We start from the raw sequence: 6,650 nt of genomic DNA, 5'->3' as shown, positions 1-6,650 counted from the left end.
GATGATTGACTGAAACAGCGTGGCTGACCATGGTCCCAGTGTTGTTCTTTGTTTCTCCCCCTCCTCCAGTGAGTGTTTACGTGAAGTTGCTGCAGTTGTACAAATCTGACTGGTGGAGTAGACACTTCCTGTCCACCTGTCAACGTGTCTGTTCACACTGTGTGAGACTGAAGTGATGCAGCGTTACGCTCTGTGCCTTTAAATGTCTGATCGTGACATGCTAGCTTGTTGACGTGACAGGACGGCAAACAAAGTCTTCTTCTCGTGGTTGAAGACGGCAGTGCCTGATTGCTGAATGTAAACACACAGAAATGTGCATTTCTTTGATTTTTTCAGATTTGTTTTTAACTCTTTACAGCAGTGATACTCAAACTGAAGGGAGGGGCCCTCTATGGGCACATCTAAATTTCCATTTTTTTCTTTAATTGTGTTTTTTGTTTTTTAAGTAAATATCAATCATGTTTGAGACAGTAGATGTGATTGTGACAATTTGAGGGGAGGGGGCTTGACATTAGTCTTTTCTAAATAAGGCGGTGCTTCATTGGCGTTTGTTTTGAAAATCATCTTCCTCCATAAAACAATGCCCCGTGTGAGGCTCGAACTCACGACCTTCAGATTATGAGACTGACGCGCTGCCTACTGCGCCAACGAGGCTTGTGGGGCACGCTATCTGTGGTACGACTGAACTGACTTTACATGAGCAAGGCATTAAAACAACACTTCTGACTTCTTCTGACTCTGGTCCTCTGACTCTGGTCCTCTGATTCTGGTCCTCTGACTCTGGTCCTCTGATTCTGGTCCTCTGACTCTGGTCCTCTGACTCTGGTCCTCTGACTCTGGTCCTCTGATTCTGGTCCTCTGACTCTGGTGCTGACTCCCATATTTACTGTGTTAAACTAAGAACCGTTAAATCACAGCCAACGACCAGAGCAGCAGTCAGTCATTATACAGAATGACATTGGTTATTTACATTACTTTCCTCCCCTCATCCCCGCAGCCTCCTGGTGGCCGTTGGCTGAACATCAGCAGACAGAGCTGCTCTGGTTCTGACCAGTGAAAGGCAGGAACTGAGACCAAGACTAATGACAAGGATGACGACAGAAAAAAAGGAGACTGATAAGAATGATAGAAGGAAGTCAGACCCTCTGGTGTTGACTGGCTCCTCTTATGGCCTCCCCTACCTCCCTACCCCCCCTCCACACACACACACAGAGCCCAGCTCCTGTCTTCATCCTCCAGTCTGCAGCTCTAACCTCTTTAGAGGTTATTATGATCCCCTGCCATTAGGAAAGTCATTACTCCATCGACTGAACTTAATCCATACAGAGGTATAGCCTTACTCTGCCATTGTGTGTGTGTGCGTGTGCATGTGTGTGTGTGTCTGTGATAATACAATCAGAACTTTTTCAGTTGTGGTGACTATTACCTGTAACCACATCAGTTCTTGGTTGCTGGAAGCCGTGCTAATAAAAAAAGATCAGTGTCGACTAACTACGACGATCTGTCTTGAAATGGCAATTACAGTTGGAATTACACATCGGCGTTTTTAATTCAGGCCCGTGGTCGCAGTGGAATCTTGAAAGGAGCACTGCCGATGGTAATGTTAAATATTCACGGCAGTGGCTTTATCCCGTTTTATCTTTTCTCACGTTGTTACCATAAAATGAGACGGTTAACGAGGCAGAGACGGACGATGATGGCTGGGTTATTGAAGGCACTTTGCTGCAACAAAACTTCTCTTTTTTATTTTGTCGAATGATCGGGCTCTTCACTGTCTGTGTAGGAAAATAAGGAATGCACAGTTATGGCCACCAGGTGGCCTGTTGAGTGTGAGACTACACAGCAGTTGAATTGTTTTTAGTCGTCCTGCAAAACACTGAAAAACGTTGTCCTTGAATTTTCTGACAGGCAGAACAGTTAAAGACACGTGCATCTTTCTTCAATTCCTGCCAGTTTAGTCAGAATTGTGACCTAAACAAACCGGGCCTTCACACTGGGGAAGTAAATTGTGAGGACATTAAAGCTAGAAGATTATTATAGGTCGATACGTATACTTTTGTGATGTTTTTGTCTGGTGGTGCACTCTGGGATTTTTCCTTATTGTAAAATAAATGTAAAAGAAACGTGAAGCTGTGGTTGTGAGTGGCTGAATACTGTAGTACTTTGGTGTACTGTGTACTGTGATCGAACACTGTAATTAGGGCTGGGCGATGATTAAAATTTAAATGATGTTGACTTTGACAGTAGCTCGGTGTCTCAGTGTTCGTTCCTCCCTAACACACACCCCCTCCCCTCCTCTAGCTCACTCAGTGTGTGTGGGGGGGGGACTCTTTATCATGGTCAGAACAGAACATCCGATACACACCACATAACGTGAACCTCTGGACTACAGTTAAAATTTAAGTTTGATCTGTAGCATGAATATCACAAACCCATTGTCGTGTCAAAAAAATAAAACATTGAATTTTGAAACGTTAAAGGTACTGCTGAAAGTGCTGTATCATCTGGTTGTGCCTAATTGACCATAGGTGTGAACGTTAGTGTGAATGTGAGTGTAAATAGTCGGTCTTGGACCAGAGAACTCTCTGATAACTGCTGGAACTGGCCGTGGAAAACAAAAACATTTTTACAAAGTAAAACCAGAGAAAATAAATGAAACGGTGATGACAGTGGACTGTAAACGGAGGTCCAAGCTGCCCGCTGACTCTCACTGTGAGGTTAGGGATGCAGATGGCAGAACTGGCCGTGACTTCACCTATCTGCTGACTGCCAGGCCTGGAACTCAAGAGTGGAAAATTTTCTAATCCAAGTGCGAGAGTCTTTAGCATAGAATTTCAATTTCCTGTCCTTTTTTGCCAGACAGTCATTAGCATCCATTTTGACTTTTCCACTCTGTGGTGAGAGGAAGCACCGCGCTCCGTTAACGTCCATGAAAAATGAGTAAGTGAGGCTAACTGCATCAGCGCTGCCTTCAGCGTGTTGCTCATTAGGAGGCGGCATTATAAATGGAAACTCTCACAGCGTATGTTCATGTTAGGCTCTGCTGCTCCCCCTGCCTCCGTGGGTGACACGCACATCGCTCACTCCCTCACAGGAACAGGCGGATGTATGGCACTGCCTTGCCAGCATGATGGAAATGGGGGAGGCGGGGGGTGGGGGCTGATGAAGGGGTTGAAGGGAGAATGAAAAAAAGGAGGCACGGAACGCCGCATGGAGATAGAAAACAAAACACGGAACAAATTAAACCGAGCAAAAACTCGATGGGTGAGGAGGAAATTAGTTGAAATTCAGCGAGCGTTTTCATAGCGGGGGGGAAGGAGGGCGGGGGCTAGGAGAAGTTTCCAGCCCTTCACCCATCACAGATTGGGGCAGTTCAGATGTTTGGTTGGCGGTAATGGCAGACAGACAGATTGCAGCCCATGATATGTGTTGGGAATCAGAGATGGGCAAATGATGGAGGGGAGGGGACGGGGCAGATGGCTGCTGTCAGGGAGAGTGGTCTCAGTGGTCTGGACTGAACAAGTGGGTTTTAGGCAAAGAACTAAGGGGTAAAAAACTGGACTGGAGGGGTGTGGTCCAACAAGTGTTTAATGACGTTTGTCTTTTTTTATTGTTAATGTCTTAGATGCTTAACTGTCATCAAAGACTGAGTCTGTGACGTTAAGAGCAGAAGTCCTTTATTCATCAAGACAAACGATGATGAAGAAACGATGGATCAGTCCACTGAAATAAAACAGGATTCCAAAATCAGGGACTGATGTCCAATCAGCACTAATGATATCACGGATGGCTCAGTACTTCAAACTTTTTCATGTCCAATATTGATACTGCGACATGGAGTACATGCCGATACCAATCTGATACCTGCAGTTCTCCTCCAGCATGGTGCAGCGTACAGGGGCGCAGATGGGACTTTTGGGGCGGAGTGGGCGGGAGGGGGGGGGGGGGGGGGGGGGGGTGAACCAAGCTGTCAGCAGTACCATTATATAACAACCATGATGATGATAATCTTAACAGAAACATACACAGACATATATTCATATAAATATATATATATTTCTATGGCTATAGTTTTATTTTTATAAATGTATTTTCTATTTTTAGATGGTGTCGGATAGTTTCAGGTTAATGCTGTTGGTGAGGATGGTGTCGGATAGTTTCAGGTTAATGAGCTGTTGATGAGAGAAGAAAGATTTTTTTTTCATTTAGCATAACTAGGAACTAACTTCAGACATGATGAAGGTCCATTTATATGCATCCACCATCTAACACACATACAGCACCAGATATGTGTGCAGCTCCCTGCTGGCAAACAAAGCACATGATGAACCGTGTTCTCCGTCAGCGTGAAGGTGTGGAGGGAGCGCAGATAAATCTGATTTCACAAAGCAATCATGGCGTTATATGACTTCATCTGTCTGGTAACGTTCACACTAAGGCTTCTGTGGGCTCCTTTATGGCCTCAACAATAATAAAGACAAAATATGGATTAGATGTAAATTCACCCTGCTCTGAGAATGAGTGTACAGGAAATGTGCATATAAATATGTATTTGCCTGAGCCAAAGGGATAAACAGGTCTGTATATATTTAGAAAAATGTGCTTATGTGTGTGGTTTGATGTTTGAAGCATAGATTTATCTTCACGTTCTTGGACAATATCTGTACTTACTCTTCAAAAATATATATTTCTTTATGACTTTATATAAAATAAATGACACCTCATAGACCAAATCTGAGCGTTCTTTATGACTTTATATAAAATAAATGACCTAAAACACCTCATAGACCAGATCTGAGCGATACAGCCCACGGGCCACACCCGGCCCCTGCTGGAAGTAGAAACCATGGGTCACTTCAACACCTAATGGAGTGTTCTAGGATCACAAAATAAAACTGCAAGGCTTTTATTTTGAAAGCAACTATTTTAGTCTGTGTCTAAATCAGTTTTTTGAGCCACTGCACATATTTATCATCAGGGAAAACCCCAGGTCACACACCAAAGAAAAATCTAAAAAAAAAAGTAGCTGTAATGAAAAAACTCGATGTCTCTCTGGTCATTAACCGTGTCAGTGATGTAATACTACCTTTGAAATATTCCACACAATTGGAAGACGTTTTCTAATGACAAGTTTTGCCAAAGAATGTTTGGTGAACTCTAATGAGCCGTGAGGAAAACAGAAACATTTGCAAATGTGTCCCTCTGCAGGCCAACAGTAAAAACATGGCTCCAGGATGTCAGATATTTGGAGTTCCTGCAGTGTTCCATTATTTTTCTGGTCTTCTAAAACCCTTTCCTTCGTGGGTCCCTGGGCAAATTGCCCCTCCCCTGTCACAGACCCCCGTGTGGTTACCACTGCAGCTCAGAAGTCCTACAGCTGTCTGGATGAACAAAGTCAGTTACCAAAAATGTAAATATGTCCACATTATCCTGATTCCTGGACGGTGGTGACAGTAGTGGGCGCTAACAGAACCTGGGCTGACACCAGGGACAGAGACACTGTGGACAGACCTCCAGTCTATTTCAGGGTCAATGTACAGAGACAAACATCCCACACACTGTCACACAGTTCACTGTCTCTAATTAACACAGCTTCAGTCCAGGGGTGAGTGGAGTGGGGGAGGACGCACCCAGAGTGCAGTAGTACCTGAGTAGAGTACCTTTAAGGCTGAGCACTGAGTAGTACTTCCTGTTCTGATATCATATATTATGATCCTCTAATGTGTGACCTCTTAGTGAATGTTTGATACTATTTTCTGCTCAGTCTTTTTTGTCACGGTCTTGTTTATTTGGTTATATTTAAACTCTAAATTATTTCTTCTTCTTCTTCTTCTTCTTCTTCTTCTCCTTCTTCTTCTTCTTCTTCTCCTTCTTCTCCTTCTTCTTCTTCTTCTTCTTTTTCTTCTTCTTCTTCTTCTTCTCCTTCTTCTTCTCCTTCTTCTTCTTCTTCTTCTTCTTCTCCTTCTTCTCCTTCTTCTTCTTCTTCTTCTCCTTCTTCTTCTCCTTCTTCTTCTTCTCCTTCTTCTTCTTCTTCTTCTCCTTCTTCTCCTTCTTCTTCTTCTTCTTCTGCTTCTGTCCCCTCTACTGTTACACTGACCTTCTCCATGTCCTCCATCTCACAGCCATTAATGTTCTCTACTGCCTCCCTCTGTTCAGCCTGACTGAGTGCAGTCAAACAGATTGATTAATATTGGTGAGGACAACGGCGCCACCAAAGTTTTGAAAACCTGCGATAGAGCGAAAAATCTGCAATACAAGAATACATTTAACATATTAAAAACCCAAGATTCCGGGCGTCGTTTTAGTCACTTTTCATGGTGGTACTCACATTTATTACATGTTTCCTTTTTCTAACCTGCTGAAGTAGAGACTACTGCTGCTACAGGCTGCAGCTCATGTTCACACACACGTCCCTGAAGGAGACGCAGGGAAATCTGACCTTGTGGATTTGGTTCCTAGGACAAGGACACATCGATCTCCTGGGCGAGGCGTTCTGTCTGCAGGTAGATGGTGGCTTTGTTTTGGAACCATGGAGAAGAGTTTGCTGGAGTGTGTGTGTGTGTGGATAGTGTGTGTGTGTGTGTGTGGAGAAGAAGTCAGTTTGTTGGTTTGTGAATCTTTGTCTTTATCCTGGGACAGACGAAAGCAAC

At 43.8% G+C, this 6,650-nt stretch overlaps 1 non-coding gene across 1 annotated transcript; it reads right to left on the bottom strand.

The window, feature by feature from the left end:
* Positions 1 to 581: 581 nt before the first annotated feature.
* Positions 582 to 654, bottom strand: trnam-cau (transfer RNA methionine (anticodon CAU)). Its single transcript has one exon. It is a non-coding gene; the product is annotated as a tRNA-Met (tRNA).
* Positions 655 to 6,650: the final 5,996 nt, after the last annotated feature.

Source organism: Cynoglossus semilaevis, chromosome 5 (assembly GCF_000523025.1).
Source record: "Cynoglossus semilaevis isolate Cse_v1.0 chromosome 5, Cse_v1.0, whole genome shotgun sequence".
In the NCBI taxonomy this organism is placed as follows: Eukaryota; Metazoa; Chordata; class Actinopteri; order Pleuronectiformes; family Cynoglossidae; genus Cynoglossus; species Cynoglossus semilaevis.
The sequence above is the reverse complement of the archived record's forward strand: the minus strand, read 5'-3'. Positions and strand labels throughout refer to the sequence as shown.